This window comes from Peromyscus eremicus, chromosome 3 (assembly GCF_949786415.1).
Source record: "Peromyscus eremicus chromosome 3, PerEre_H2_v1, whole genome shotgun sequence".
Lineage (NCBI taxonomy): Eukaryota > Metazoa > Chordata > Mammalia > Rodentia > Cricetidae > Peromyscus > Peromyscus eremicus.
In genome coordinates, this window is record NC_081418.1 from 153595569 (window position 1) to 153611092 (window position 15524).

Here is a 15524-nt window from a genome sequence, read left to right on the forward strand (position 1 = left end):
AAAGAATTTGCATGAATACTGGTCTAGCCTGAAACTGGTCTTGTGAAAACACTCTGGTGTAGGTTATTGGATACAGCCTTGGTAAGGAAACCCTGACTAAATAATGATCTTACAGCTTAGCTGCTAAACTTTGTGAAGCATATTTTGGACGGGTTTAAGCAGAATCAGTGGCTGAGCTGTTTAAAATAGTTGATTGCATTCTGTTCTTGGCTTCTGGTCTGTTGCTCTCCAGTTTCTAGTGCATTTAGCAGATCCTGGAACTGTTGGGGTGAACTTCAGTTCTTTATGGGGTACGGATCAGTGTGTCAGGCCAGAGGACAAGGGATGGTGGATGGAGTATGGGTGAGTGTGTCAGGCCAGAGGACAAGGGGTGGTGGATGGGGTGTGGGTGAGTGTGTCAGGCCAGAGGACAAGGGGTGGTGGATGGAGTGTGGGTGAGTGTGTCAGGCCAGAGGACAAGGGGTGGTGGATGGAGTGTGGTTGAGTGTGTCAGGCCAGAGGACAAGGGGTGGTAGATGGAGTGTGGGTGAGTGTGTCAGGCCAGAGGACAAGGACACAGACATTTCTGTGGAGCACAGACATTTCCTGAGAGCAGCATGGGACAGGAGAGGTAGCCCGTGGAAATACACTGGGTTGACTTCACAGTGGGCCTGTGTCTGACCTGAACAGACGGTTCTTGGGGCTTACTTGCCAACCCTCCGCCCTGCTGTTGTGTAACAGCAGCATTAGCAGTTGGAAGAAGTTAGAATTTGTGGCCACATATAAGGAGGGACATGGTAACTTTTGTCATCTGTTGGGGCCTAGCAAACATTTACTTTATAGTCTCTAGAGCAGTGGTTCTCAACCTTCCTAATGCTGTGACCCTTTAATACAGTTTAATACAGTGTGATGGTGACCCCAACCATAAAATTATTTTCATTGCTACTTCATAATTGTAATTTTGCTACTGTTATGAATCATAATGTAAATATCTGTTTTCTGAGGGTCTTAGGTGACCCCTCTTCTACCCTCAAAGGGGGTCACAACACACGGGTTGAGAACTGCTGCTTTAGATACTGGTTATGTCTCACAAGTTTTGCACAGAAAGAAATCCATACTGTAGTCTTTTACAGTGCCTCCCCTACTGTAAATAAGGCGAGAGTTTAGCAATTGGTTATTATGTGATTGGTTTCGTTATTCTCACTGCCTGTTGACTAGTGATCATTTAACCATCACAGCAGCACGTGTGAGTATTCCCACAGCAAGTCCACCTTATTGTTCCGTAGTCATTTTGTTGTTTTAACATGTTCTATGGAACATGTGAGGCAGAAGGTGCCTTTCTTACTAACATTGCATGTTGCTTTTAACAGAATTGAATTGCATATGAAGTATGTATCTGTGAATTTGATGTCAAAGAAAAAAACAAAACACCTGGAGTGTTCCTGTCCTTTCCTTTATGTTGATGAGAAACCCCCAAACTTAGGAATATTTCAGATTTGTATGTTATTTATGACTTTATTCTTATTTTGTGGGTATCTCACTTATGAAAAAAACAAGCTGACATATTTTTGTTTTGTTTCTATTTATTCATTTTCGAAAATGTCATACATGAGTACTGTACTTACATCATCCTACCCCATTCACTCCTCCTTTAGCTCCTCCCATGTTCCCCAACTCCCTCTCACATGCACACACACACACACACACCCCTGCTGAGTCCCTTTAGTGTATGTTGCTCATATGTATATGTTTTTTGGGCTGGCCAACTGAAATTGGGTATCTGTCATAAGGCTTGTTTCTGAGGGGGTGGTGAGGGGAAGAGGAAAAGAGGAGGAGGGGAGAGGAGGGAGGAAGGAGAGAGGAAAGGAGGAGGGAATGAGGAGAGAGGAGAGGAGGAGGGAGGAGGAGGGGAGAGGAGAGGAGGAAGGAAGGAAGGGGAGAGGAGAGGAGGAAGGAAGGAAGGAAGGAGAGAGGAGAGGAGGAAGGAAGGAAGGAAGGAGAGAGGAGAGGAGGAGGGGAGAGGAGGAAGGAAGGAGAGAAGAGAGGAGGAGGGAGGAGAGGGGAATCACAGCAGATGTCCTGGTCTTCTGACTCTTAGAATCTTTCCACACCCTCTTCTGTGATGTGTCCCGAGCCCTAGGTGTAGGGTTTGTGGTGTAACATCTACTCCTGGGCTGGGCACCCCACAGTCACTTGCTCTCTACATTTTAACTACTTGTGGGTCTCCATAATAGTTTCCATCTGTTACAAAAAGAAGCCCCTTTGATGAGGGGTGAGGGCTTTACTATTTTGTAGGTATGAGGATAATTATTTCTAGGGATGGTAAGAAGACATCGTACTTGTCTGCTGGGGAGTGAGGTACGTTTGGCCAGTACAGAGAGTTGGTGGGGCCTGGACATGGGATGCTAACATGAATGGAACTAGAGGCCAGAAAGCTGTTGGTGGGAGGCTGGCACAGCTCTGTGGTGGCTCCAGGAAAGGAGGTGAGAAGGAGCTCAGATGTGTCCTGCCACAACAAAGGGATTCATGGGACACTGGTGTGCTGTGAGTTTCCTGAGACCATCCCTGCGTGTTTCTTAGTCTTACCGTTGCCAGCCCTTCTGTTTGTCTTGGAGGAACTTGGTCAAGTGCAGTTGCTAAAGATGTTACAGAAGAGGTTGCAAAGCCGTGGATGATGGGATGTGATCTTCTGTTTGTGTCTGTGAAGTGAACTGAGGGGGCAGTGGGCTGGGAAGTACAAAGAGGTGCAGGAAGTGAGTGGGGAGAGACTGCTCTTGGTAAGAAAAGTATTTTCCATGGATAGTAGACCCAGGGAGCTCCCGACCTCTGGCTATTAGGGTATGGTTGTTAGTTTAGGTAGCTAGTCTCTTCCTGCTTGGTTCTAATTGATTGCCCAGTTTTCTTTCCAGCAGGGTTGACCTTTCTTTGCATTTTGAACCCATCAGGTCACTTCATCCCCAGGTATGTCAGTATCTCCTGGAGGAGTATGTAGGCAGGGCTAGTGGAAGCCCTAACAGCTAACAGCTCGCATCATACATGAAGCAGGAATTCGACGATGCTTTACAGCCCGCTATTTATCTTTAAAAATTGGAAACAGGCAGTAATACACCTTTGTAGTACAATGATAACAGTTTAAAACAATCAGGGGCTGGTGAGAGGGCTCAGTGGGTACAGGTGCTTGCCACCAAGCCTGGCAACCTGAGTTCAATCCCTGAGACCCTTGTTTTAGAGAACCAATTCCTGTTGTCCTGTGACCTCCACTCACCATCCATGGCATATGTGCACACCTGCGTGTGCACACACACATACATGCACGCACGCATATGCGCACACACAGAGAGTAAATAAGAAGTAAATGTAACTAACACCTTTTTAAAAACTAGGAAATCAATGACATTTGTGAAACAATTATGAAGTTTTAGTCAGGAACTGGCTTCTGGAGACACAGCCATGCAGCTGAAGTTGGCCATGGAAGGGCACCTGTGGACTCAGATTTCCTTCCTCTGTTGTTGGAACGTACATATTTTTTCCAGTTTTGTATCTCACCTGAGGCCCACCATTTTTTTCTGATTGTATTACTTATTTGCTATTTCATGTAATTTCGTGACTAAGACTTTAAGAACTGAGGTTTTGTGGGGTGAGGGCTGTCTTTTATTCATAAGAAAAGTAGTTCATGTCTGAGTATATTTTGAAAATGGTAAAAATGGCTGACAGTAGCTGGCCTTGCTCTAAACTTTCTATAAATAGATGCAGAGACATCTGTGAAGGGCATAGTGTGAATGTGGCAGACGCGATTGCGTCAATTCCAGTCCTGTAGCCAAGATTTCTTAGACTCCTTCAAGCTTCACATTCTTGAAGCATTAGGCAGTGGAGTGGTCAGAGGAAATGCTGCCAGGCCGCCTCCTTAGGGAGCAGTGGGGGTCGCTTGTTCTCTCCAAGGAAAAGTGTGGCCTGGCTTTGGTTTTATTCTTTAGGACTATCTCCCCACCCCCACCCCCCACCCCGGGTCTTGTCTTCAACAGTTTTAGCCTTCATTTTAGGCAGTTTTCCTAATGCCTAACTAGTAATTGCTGACAAGAAAATCACTGTGTTGTTGCAGGGAGCTTTGGGTAGTAGAGAAGGGGTGAGAAACCCTTCCTGGAACACTCTAGGCCATTAAGTGGTCTTTGGAGAAACAACTGAATTCCTTTTCCAAAGACACAGTGTTAGGTGAAACTCAGCAGAAACCCTCCCACCCAAGGAACTGCGGTCAGAGGGCTGAGTGGTGAGTGAGCGCTGACAGGATTGTTCTCGGGAAAGCAGCTCCTGTGCTTTGCTTTTTCAGGACTGGAAGTTAAAAGGGAATCATTATTTTCAAGATAGAAGTTGGCCATCACTCTAAGGACCCTTCGTATGCTTTCGGGTGCCTGTGTCAACCCCAGGATAGCAGCCTGGGGTTCTTTCTGCCTCCTCTCACACTATCTCACACTGGCTTGCCCTGCTGGCCCTGCAGGGAGGTGAGTCAGAAGCCGCTGTCTTGCATGTGCATCCTGGAAGCCTAGCACCCAGGACAGTTACTTTGAAAAACCTTTTAGAGTTTTGGGAGACATTTACAGTTACGTTCACTGGTGACTCAGGGACCGTCCTTTACAAAGTGTCTATTTTAAGATCTACGGTGTGCAGTGGCACCTCACCACTGTGTGCAGATGCTGAGGCCAAGCTTGTGTTGACAAATGCATCTCCAGACAAGTTCAGTTTTGAGAGTGGCGGCTGCTCCTGGGCCTTCTAAGTGCTGCTCTGCCTGCTCTTTCAAACTGCTGCTTCTGGAAGCAGAGGAGTCTCCACAGAGTGAGGCTGGGAAGGTTTGGTAGCTTTCTCTGTGATACCCTTGGTGACAATGAACTGTCCTTCGAGCTCTCATTCATCAGTGTCCCTGAGTGGCTTTGTCAAGTAGAAAGAACACAACAGTTTCCTCAAGTATTCAAAACCAAGTTATGTCTCAAGTTGCTTTTGGTATACCTGTTCCGTCATCTCGTCTCCCAGATGTGGAAGTGACTTACTGGTCTCAGGAGGGAAAGCCATCTGACCTTGTTTGTAGCACGTAAATCACTTAGGAGGGAGCTGTTCACATTTTACAGGTGAATAAACACTTTAAGGACACCAACCAGCATGCCACGGCATAAATTCCTTAGCCCTCCATTTGCAAAAATTATGTGATTGCATGATCCTCAGAAGTCTCACATAAATTAAACTTACACTCAAATTGTATAGCCTCAGAACCTTCTAGTAATTGCTAGATTATTGGAGCAGCCGGACTCCTAAACCTACAATTCCATTTCTGTACTGGCTCAGCTCTCTTGTAGAACCTGCTACAGTGTTGGGCACTAGAAACTACTCGGCCACAAGTGTTAGAGTGAGACAGTGATTCTAGTGAAGCCAGCTTGTTACATCCATGTAGAAACTAAAAAGCCTGTTAAGTCCGTTCATATGAAGGAGAAGGATAGGGAGGACAGTGCTCTGCAGCCCAGCTAGTGTCTCCAGTTAGAGCAAAACTCAGAGACTAGTGTCTGCCCTAAGCTGTTCCCACTGCAGCTTCTCCTTGGGGAGCAGGGCTAACCTGTTGGTTCTGCTAAGAGAACTGTGACTGAGGCTCCTTGCTCGGGGGCCATGTGCACAGGGCTTAAGCAGTTCAGGTTTGGGGTTCCTGGGATCCCTCAGGTTACATGGGTGGGTTAGGTAACTTAGAATTTGTTGCTAAAAAGCTTTCTGTTTTTGTTGTTTTCTTTAATTATTGGTAAATGCAGAGATTCTTTTGCATTCTACCCTTTTTGCTCTTCTTTATAAAATGCACTTTGCCTGTTAGTAATGAAGGTTCCACATAGAGAGAGCTGTGTGTAGCTGTACACAGAAACCTGGTCAGCCTGCCTGGCAGATGATAGCCTGGCTCACTGTGGGGAGGGTGGCCTTTCTCCTGCACCTTTCGGGTGCGGAAGTGTCCAGTTTTGACGGACAACAGAAAGCTCTGCAAGTCTCACACTCACTGTGACACTGTGTGCGTCTTCACAGGGCTGTTTCATCTTTTAGTGTTAATGTCTTGCAGCCAGAATATCTGTTAAATCAGAGTTTCTCCATGAAGATAATTTCTCAAGTCACTTTTTTTTAAGAGGGTGATGATAGAGAATAATTTTCACTTAATCACAAGGCAGTTTGTTAGGCTTATACATTTGAAACAGTGAAGAAGAGCTACATTAATGTTTTATTTTATGTGTATTTGTGTGTGCCTGAGTGTATCTATGTGTACCACACGTGTGTACAATGCCTGTAGGGCTAGAAGAGGGTGTTGGATCCTCCAAAACTAGAATTCCAGGTGGTTGGGAGCTGCCTGACATGGGTGTAGGGAACTGAACAGGGTTCCTCTGCAAGAGCAATATGCTCTTAACCACCGAGCCATCTCTCCAGGCTCTGAAGCGTGTATTTTCTATGAAAAGACAGTCGTTTTTACAGATTATGTGTTTTCTTTCTGTCTGAACAGGGCCACAGGCATCCCCAGACTCTTCTGACCCCCTTGCTATAAAAGGGTTGGTGAGAGGGAATGATAGCACTCAGGTCTATAACCCTTCAGAACTGCCCTGCAAGAAATTTCCGGGATGAAGGATTTGGTGGAGATGTACTGTGCCTCTAATAATGAGAAATGAGTTTGGAATGCTCTCAAAATTTTACATTCTGAATATGTGTGCATGCTTGTATGCACACGTGTGTGTGTGTGTGTGTGTGTGCCCATTCACATATGCACATATTTAGTTTCATGTTGCTTTAATGGAAAATGTTTTATATTCTTGTATTTGGTTTGAAGGATTTGATAAGGGTATTTCTGAATAAAGTTTGTGAAGTAGTGTTTGTAATTACAATTTGTACTGATGGATTTTAAAAGGCTGGAGTAATATTCCATGGTAGAATAAGGCATTTTCTGTAGTGCACGTTGCCACAGTAACTTGCATCAAGACACACTTGACTTGGCATCCAGGCCTAGAGAATTTCAGCGATAATAAATATCCTGATTGCATTCGTCATCTTTATTTTCCCCAAAGAAACGAGCTATTGTGACCTAATTATTTTATTTCTGGTTTTAGAAAACAGGGAACAGTTTTCCTGTTGTAGCATTTTGAGTAGAGCTGAGAAGCTGGGTGTATATATTTGAGACTGTTCCTTTCTGATAATGTGTCATAGAGGAGCTCAGACTTGGATTTCAGTGTGACTGTTATTTAATGAAATGTGAAAGAAACAAGATGTCATGAGAAAGGAAGGAATCATCATATCCATTTGTTAATGTGCATGTCTAATATTAAATATTGGAATCTGGTTTTCATGGACCACTGGTTTAGGAATACAATTACTTAGTGTCAGCTTGTTAATACTTTTCATTTTGTGACATGCTGTGTTATAGTCTTACTTAGAAACAAGTGTATGTAAGCAGAGAGAATGAAATGTTTACTTGTACAGTAAGGTTAATTTGACTGTGTACTCAGACAGTTTCCAGGTGTCTGTACAAAGTAGAATGTGGCTTCAGAAGAGAGATCTTTCTTTTGATTTTTTTTCTCTACTGAAATTTACAAGATGGTAATTACTAGCAAGATTATTTTGAGTTAAGACATAGATGCTTTAGTAGAAATGTGGAGCTTGTGGGTGTGTAGGTGTGTGAACCTCACATGCACATGGCTCACTCATTTTAGAATGCATGGAGAATGGAAGAGTCCATGGAGTCGGCTGAGGTACCCGTGAGTGTTGCTGTAACGCAGTGCTTTAGACTTGGCATCCTATGATGAAAGAAACTTACTGGTTCACAGTTCTAGATCAAGGTGTTGGCCCCTAGTAAGGGCCTTCTGTCTGCATAGCCACAGGCTAACTAGGAGGAACAAGGACAGAAAAAGAGAAAGGGGGGCCCTGTATGAGGAGCCCACTTCTGAGACGGACAGTGGCATGAATCCACTTATCAGGATAGTGCCCTCTTGGCCTGATCACCTCTTAAAGGCCTCACCTCTTGATGCTGTTTAAATGGCAATTCAATTTCAGTGCATTGAGTGGAATTGAATGCATTTTTAGAGGGAACACTCATTCAGATCCTAGCATCTCTGTTTTAAACTCTGCCCCTTTCCCTGTGCCTGTTATATCCAATGTCACTGGTATTTAAATGTTCACATATTGCTATTGATGTGAGTGAGGCCATCTTCATGGATTACATGGATAATTGGGACAGTTGTTTCAATTTCATAGCCATATTAACTTACTATTCATTTATCTTCCCCCTTACCTCTTGACTCCATTGTTTTGATTAGCACACCCACCTGGGCATGCCATGCAGGAGATTTTCAGGAAATATTCTGAACCTTTGAAGCTTGAATATTACTTTATCTGTGGTGTTCTTCCTGAACATGGCTGTTACAATGCTTTTTTTCCTAACTGTGTAAATGGATTAGAGGCCTTCCTTATCCTTTTGTGGATTAGCGTTGGTCTCTGTGGGGCATAAGCTGGAAAGGTCACACTGTGCTGTCCTGACACAGCCTTGGATGGAGGTCCTAGTCAGGAAGAACCCTGGCTGGCTGCTCTTTCATGAGTTGATTAGTTACAAGTGAACCACTTTTAAGTTTAAGTAAAACTTGATTTTCTATCACTTGAAACAGTTTTTAGTTTTGTGTAATTATATTCTTTACAATATAAATATAAATATAAACCAATATAAATATAAAATATAAACCAATCTTTAAAGGAAAAGATTGGTTACTGCAGAGTAGCTCTCCCAACACATTGGCTCCTTTTTAGTTTTCCTACGTTCTGGGAAAGGAGTTTTTCCTCCAATGGCAAACATTAGTCATGTATTTTAAAAAAATTACTCATTTAAAAAGTAAAACTGTAGTTCCAAGCATATAGACAGTGGACAGTGTGAACACAGTAGTTCAAAGCATATAGAAAGTGGACAGTGTGAACTAATACAGTAGTTCCAAGCATATAGACAGTGGACAGTGTGAACTAATACAGTAGTTCCAAGCATATAGACAGTGGACAGTGTGAACTAATACAATAGTTCCAATCATATACAGAGTGGACAGTGTGAACTAATACAGTAGTTCCAAGCATATAGACAGTGGACAGTGTGAACTAATACAGTAGTTCCAAGCATATAGACAGTGGACAGTGTGAACTAATACAGTAGTTCCAAGCATATAGACAGTGGACAGTGTGAACTAATACCGTAGCTCTAAGCATACAGAAAGTGTACAGTGTAAACAAGGGTTGTCTTATTCTTTATTCTCAGGTTATCCACAGAGAACTATTTCTAGCTGCTCTCAACACAAGAAAAAGGCAGTGCAGGGTGTCTGCTAATACCACAATCACATTCTCCTTCCTTCCTTCCTTCCTTCCTTCCTTCCTTCCTTCCTTCCTTCCTTCCTTTCTTTCTTCCTTTCTTTCTTCCTTCCTTCCTTTCTTTCTTTCTTTTCTTCCTTCCTTTCTTTCTTTCTTCCTTCCTTCCTTCCTTCCTTCCTTCCTTCCTTCCTTCCTTCCTTCCTTTCTTTCTTTCTTTCTTTCTTTCTCTTTCTTTCTTTCTTTCTTCTAGAGCCCAGGTTGGTTGTACTTGCTCCCTAGAGAGTTTAGGGAAACTTACTTTAAACTTCTCATTTCAACACTTGTGACAGATTATCCATGACCTTGCTAAGTCCAGAGTTCTTTAGTGACCACCTCTTTTTCTTTGACTTCACCAGTATGGTCTTCAGTTTTAGAAGAAAAGTCACACCTTAAGGAAGGGCAGTCTTGATTGCTTCCTGACTTTTGACCTTCTTTCTTTCTCTCTGTCTCTTTCTCTCTCTCTCATCTTCTTTTTTATTCTTTCCCTTCAAGATGTCCCAAAAAGTGCTCATTTCATAAGCTGTCATGTCATATGGAATTATCAGTCTGGGTGAAGTCATGTTCCATGTTAATGAATGAAATGCCATTTGTTTGGGAGACCTCAAGTCTTCTCATTCAACATATTGGATATAAGAATATCTATTTGTTTCATTGAAAAGTAAATAATATATGTGTGTGTGTGCAATATATAACTTGGTGTGTAAACAATTTAATGAGTGAAAATTATCATTTTTATTAAAATATTATGGTCTTTCCACCCAAATTTTAGTGTTGTTCCAGACATAGTTTGTGTGTATTTTTATGCTAGAAGACTTCTATTATCTTATATTGGAGGGAGTTGTTCAGACCAAGCACTAGATAGATAGGTAGGTATGTAAATACATAGATAAGTAGGTAGGTAGATAGATAGATAGATAGATCTATAGATAAGTAGGTAGGTAGATAGATAGAGATAGATAGATAGATAGATAGATAGAGGTAAATAGGTCAGTAGGTAGGTATACAGATAGGTGGGTAGATTGCTATATATATAGATAGATAGGTGGGTCGGTATATGTGTGTGTATATATATATATATATATATATATATGTATATGTATATATATACATATACAGAGAGAGAGATAAATAGGTGGGTAGATTTAGATAGATAGATAGATAGATAGATAGATAGATAGATAGATAGATAGATAGATAGAAGAAATGAAAGTCATTGCTTTTCTGGTAGATTTAGATAGATAGATAGATGGATGGATGGATGGATGGATGGATAGATAGATAGAAAGAAAAGAAAGAAAGAAGAAAGAAGGAAGGAAGGAAGGAAGGAAGGAAGGAAGGAAGGAAGAAATGAAAGTCATTGCTTTTCTGGGTAAACCAGGACTCACATTCACTCTAGGCACAACCCTAGTGTCTGACTCAGCATACTCAGAAAACAAGGACTGTTGGGCCCTGTGGAGCAGTAGGCAGATGGGGTGAAGTCGGGCCACACCTTCTTTTCTCAGTGGGTGAAGTTCATAGCACTTATCTCCAGGGTGACCACATAAAGCATGGTGTATTTCTGGGAACTGGACACCTGTTAATCCCTCTCCATCTCTGCAGATTGCCTTGGCTGCCCTGATGGATGGGGTCTGTGTGCAGATAATTCTGCTGTGCTCTGTACTTTAGGCTTTTCCTGTAGCGCTGTGGCCTGTTTTCTGGACAGACGGGAATTCTGACAAGTGGTCACAATAGCCAGCTGCACATGTGGTCCTCAGCTCATGGGGAAGCTCGCCTGTGCTGTGTCGCTCCAAGACTGTTGACATTGAAAGGCATGAACCGAGGCCTGCACCTATTTCCCTTCAAACACTCCCTTTGTGGTTTGCTTTCTTTTGTGCTTGCCTATTCTTTGGATAAGTTGATGTCCAAATGGGTGAAGTGTTATTTTGTAAGATTTAAGCATGAAGTTTACATGTATTTAATCACAGGACTTCATGTGACACAGAGACACTTGCTTTGCTCACAAGCCGTCCAAACTTCAAAAAGTTATAATTGGTAACATTCATACCAGATCTTTTCTTTTTTATATGCTTACTAATATGGCACATATTATGTGTACGTGTGTGTATTTGAAAGAGATATTTTTTTAGTGTTGGTAATTTCTTTAATCTTAAAATTAAATATTTAGCTATTCTTGTTCTCATTCTCAAAAGGATCTTGCTGTTTTAAATTATTCTCCATTGAAATAACAGACAGATAGATCACATTAGAAGTTACACTGTCTAGCTGTGCAGTTTTATGAAATTTCTTGTTACAAAGGAAATTTTTTTAGGAGATAAAATGATTGTAGATCATTTTTAAAAAGTGTCACCGTCAGGACAAATGGGGTAATAATTAACTATTGCTTTTTCTATTCTTGTTTTGTTCCAAAGACATCTGGATCATCCTCTCTAGAAGCATAGTGATTTTTACAGCCAGTACATTAGAATTTCATACAGCACAGTCTGCAGTCTTAGTCTTAGGGAGGCTGGGCTTCTAACACCACACACGCTTTTCTGTGTCTCTCACTGTAGCTTATACTTACGTTGTAAGTACCTACACAAAAGCTGAACCTTTTTTTCCCCTTGGGGGCATTTTTGAGACTGAGGTTTGATGCTGAAGAAATGATTTCATGATTTGTGACTGGAGCATTCCTTCTAGATTGGTTCAAAAATGGCTGTCCTAGGGAGTAAGGAGTAAATGAAGGTCCGTGGAGTGGTACCATCTCTTCCTTCAGATCTTTGGGTTTTCATTAATTTAGTGCTTTCCTGTGCACTTGTTCTTCCTCGTCTCCTTTTCTACTGCAAATGGATTTACATAGCAGCAAACCAAGCCTTCAAGTTGTGTAAAGATGTCATCAGCCATCATAATTCTACCCTGTACTCTAAAGAAGTCCAAGCTCATGGCCTTGATAAGAGTGATTACCAGGAACAAAAGCTTGGCTGAAATGAGCCTGGAGAAAATGGAATGTTTGAGAACTCAAGGAGTTTTGCTACAAAGAGGGACAGAAGTAGAAGCCCACGCAGGAAGCGGGACTGCGAGAAAGCTGTTTTGTTAGGGTGCTTACAACAGCTTGCGGTGGTTTTAGAGAAAACGGCCCCCAGAGGGCGTGGCACTGTTTACTAGGAGGTGTGACCTTGTTGGAGGAAGTGTGTCACTGTGGGGTCAGGCTTTGAGGTCTTTTTCTCAAGCTTCACTCAGTGTGACAGTCAGTCGACTTCCTGTTGCCTCTGAGTCAAGATGTAGGACTCCCAGCTCCAGCACCACATCTGCCTACATGCCACTATGCTCCTCGCCATGATGATAATGGACTGAACCTCTAAAAATGTAAGCAAGCCCAATTAAATGTTTTCTTTATAAAAGTTGCCATGATCATGGTTTTTCTTCACAGCAATAAAAACCCTAAGACACAGCTGCTTAGATATTCTTTGACCTCTTAGGTAAGGAAAGAAACAAAAATGGCGGAGAGAGTGGTGGTCCTGGAGTGGGCATGGTATCCTGGCTCCTGGGCCTGTGGTGTCAGTTCTCTAGGCATGCATGTGCCAGGACCTCCAGAGCAAACTCTTACTCTCAGGCCTCAAGCTGGAAGACTTTTCACTCTCAAGGGTTTGCTCTTCTTTTGTGCAGAAGATTGGGTCAGATAGCAGCAAAGGCCATGAGCTTTAGCCAAAAATTAAATAAAAACTTGATGAGGAATTAGGAAGGGAGGGGGACTGGTCACCTCTTCTCCATGAGCAGTTTCTGAGAACAGCTACTATCCCTCCCTTCCACTGTGACCAGCTCTGCCAAAATGGCATGGAGGCCGGCCGGCATAGGATGAAAGGAGTGTCATTCTCAAGCCATGCAGGAACAGCATGGGCGCCTGGGAGAGAAGCCACCTCACATTGTACATGCACAGTGGATCCCTCCCTCATTTGTCAAAAGCCCAGTTCCCTGAGCCCTGGGAATGAATGGGTGCCACATTTGTTTTTGTAAAGCTCTATTTTCCTAATGATCTCTTCTCATATTATCCATTGAAGATTAATTTAATTTGCTTTGGCTTAACCCCCAGTACCTCCTTCTCCTCATTATCTAATTCAGGGCTTCTTAAGCTTTCCTACTAGCAACTCCTTTCTATTTGTGGTTATAAAAGTATATAAAATAGATATGTAAATTAAACACTTAATGATAATAAACTATAGTTATTTCTTAAATAATTAAATAATTCTGTAATAAACATAATTTTACCATTTATTAAAGAGTAAAGAAAATTTGTATGCAAATGAGATGGGTGCACTGTTTATACTGTTTGTCTAAAAATGAAATACACTGTAGTGGTATTTGCTCTGCCCATGACCTTGGGCCTGAAGGAGGTGGTGCTTCCTGCCTTGGATGTGACCTCTTGAAAGGGAGAAGGGTCACGTGGATCTTTTTTTTTTTTTAATCCTGGTATGATCAGACACTTGAAGGCCTGGGAATTGAACCCAGGTCCTCTGGAACATCAGGCAGTGCTCTTAACCGCTGAGCCATCTCTCTTCCTTCCCCTAAGTATGTTAGGGATTGTGGTAGGAAAGGTCTTTGTTTCCTATGATTAAACCACTCTTTTCTGTGAGAAGAAATGTTTTCTGTGGCGTAAGAACACTTCACATCGTAACATAATTGTCTTGCGTCTGAGCGAAGGTGTGTCAGGCAGTGTTGGTGACATGATGACATGTGCACTGCTGAGTGTGCATGTTGTATGTTCAGAACTCCAGCTGCAGTAAAGTCACTCGATGGCATGAATGAGCACTCCCAGGAAACACTCATGCATTTGACTTGGAGCTAATTTATGGTCATTGTGCATTCATATACTTTACTATCGTCAGAGTTTTCATGGACCCTACATTCAGTCACATAATGCCATATGGACTTTATTCAGCCAGCATTAAGTTAGAGACATTGGGTTATAGCCCACCATTTAATAAGCTTTGGTATAGTACAGTTCAGCCACTTCTGTGTGTCCATAGGAAGAGATCCCCATTGAAAAGAGGAAATACTGGATCTCACCAGTTTGTGTACCCAGACCCTTTTAAGACTTTTCCAGAAAGCTAAGTCAGCTGCTTCCCAGAAGACTCTTTGATAAGCAGTACTATTTTTGATAGGAATGGATTGTTCTGCCAGACCGCCCTTCATATCTGCCTTCCATCCCATAATCATGAGAGTCCAGTAAAGATGATAACTTTAATCTGGACTGCCTGGCATGGTCTGTTTGTGCACCACTCTCCTCTCCATCCACCAGCACCGTGGTCTCAGGAGCTCTGGTCTTTGGGAAGTGATATGGTTCTGAGAGGTCAGGAGTGGAGTTAATCGCTTTATGAAATGGACCAGAGAGCTGCCCTGTCCCTTCTGCCATGTGACAGTGTAGCAGGAAGGCAGCACCTGTGGGTGGGGCAGGTCCTCATCATACATCATACACGTCTGACAGTGCCTGCTCTGGACTGCCAGACTTCAGAACATACTACATCTTTGTTCTTAGCAAACTACCCATTTGTTTGTGTTTTGTTAAGTAGCTCAACACACAAATACACGAACTTCCATGCAATATCCTTAAAGTTTTTATCATAGGCTCAGTGCACAGTAGGCCATTGGTAAATGCTTTTATTTGCTTAGTATTTTAGTGTGTGCATCCATGCTGTGTAGGGTTAGAGGTCAAAAGAACTACTTTGTAGAACTGATTCCTTTCTTCCAACTTAAATGGACTCCAGGAGTTGAACACAGGCTGCCAGGCCTGTGCAGCAAGCACTGAGCCCTCTCACTGAGTAACTGCTCTTTGAAGTAATTTGGTGCCACATTAATTCTTTCTTGAACAGTGGAGCACCTTAGCTAAATGCCTGGCTCCGGAATGTCTGCATTCAATATTGGCTCTCTTGAAGTGACGTGTGACCGTGAGCATCTGTTCTGAGAAGGTCTCTTCTGAAAGGTGGCAATGATGCCTATCTGGAAGAGCTTTTGAGAATTAAAACAGCATATTTGGAGCACTTAGAATGGAGCCTGGCATGGTGAGCATCTGCAAAGGACCATAACAAAAGCTGTCAAGCGCTCCATACTGGAACATGAGAAACCTCAGTCTCCACTGCTCTTTCTGTAGCTCTGTAGCTGAGTGTTGAAGCCCTGGGTCTGTGAACTCTGAAGAG

At 42.6% G+C, this 15524-nt stretch overlaps 1 protein-coding gene across 1 annotated transcript in view; it reads left to right on the forward strand.

Moving 5' to 3' along the window:
* The first annotated feature begins 2113 nt into the window (after window positions 1-2113).
* Window positions 2114-15524, forward strand: part of Rassf8 (Ras association domain family member 8) — a 50695-nt gene continuing 37284 nt past the window's right edge. Inside the window, exon 1 of the mRNA XM_059256358.1 lies at window positions 2114-2337. The gene's annotated coding sequence lies outside the window, so the exon portion shown is untranslated. The remainder of the gene's footprint in view (window positions 2338-15524) is intronic.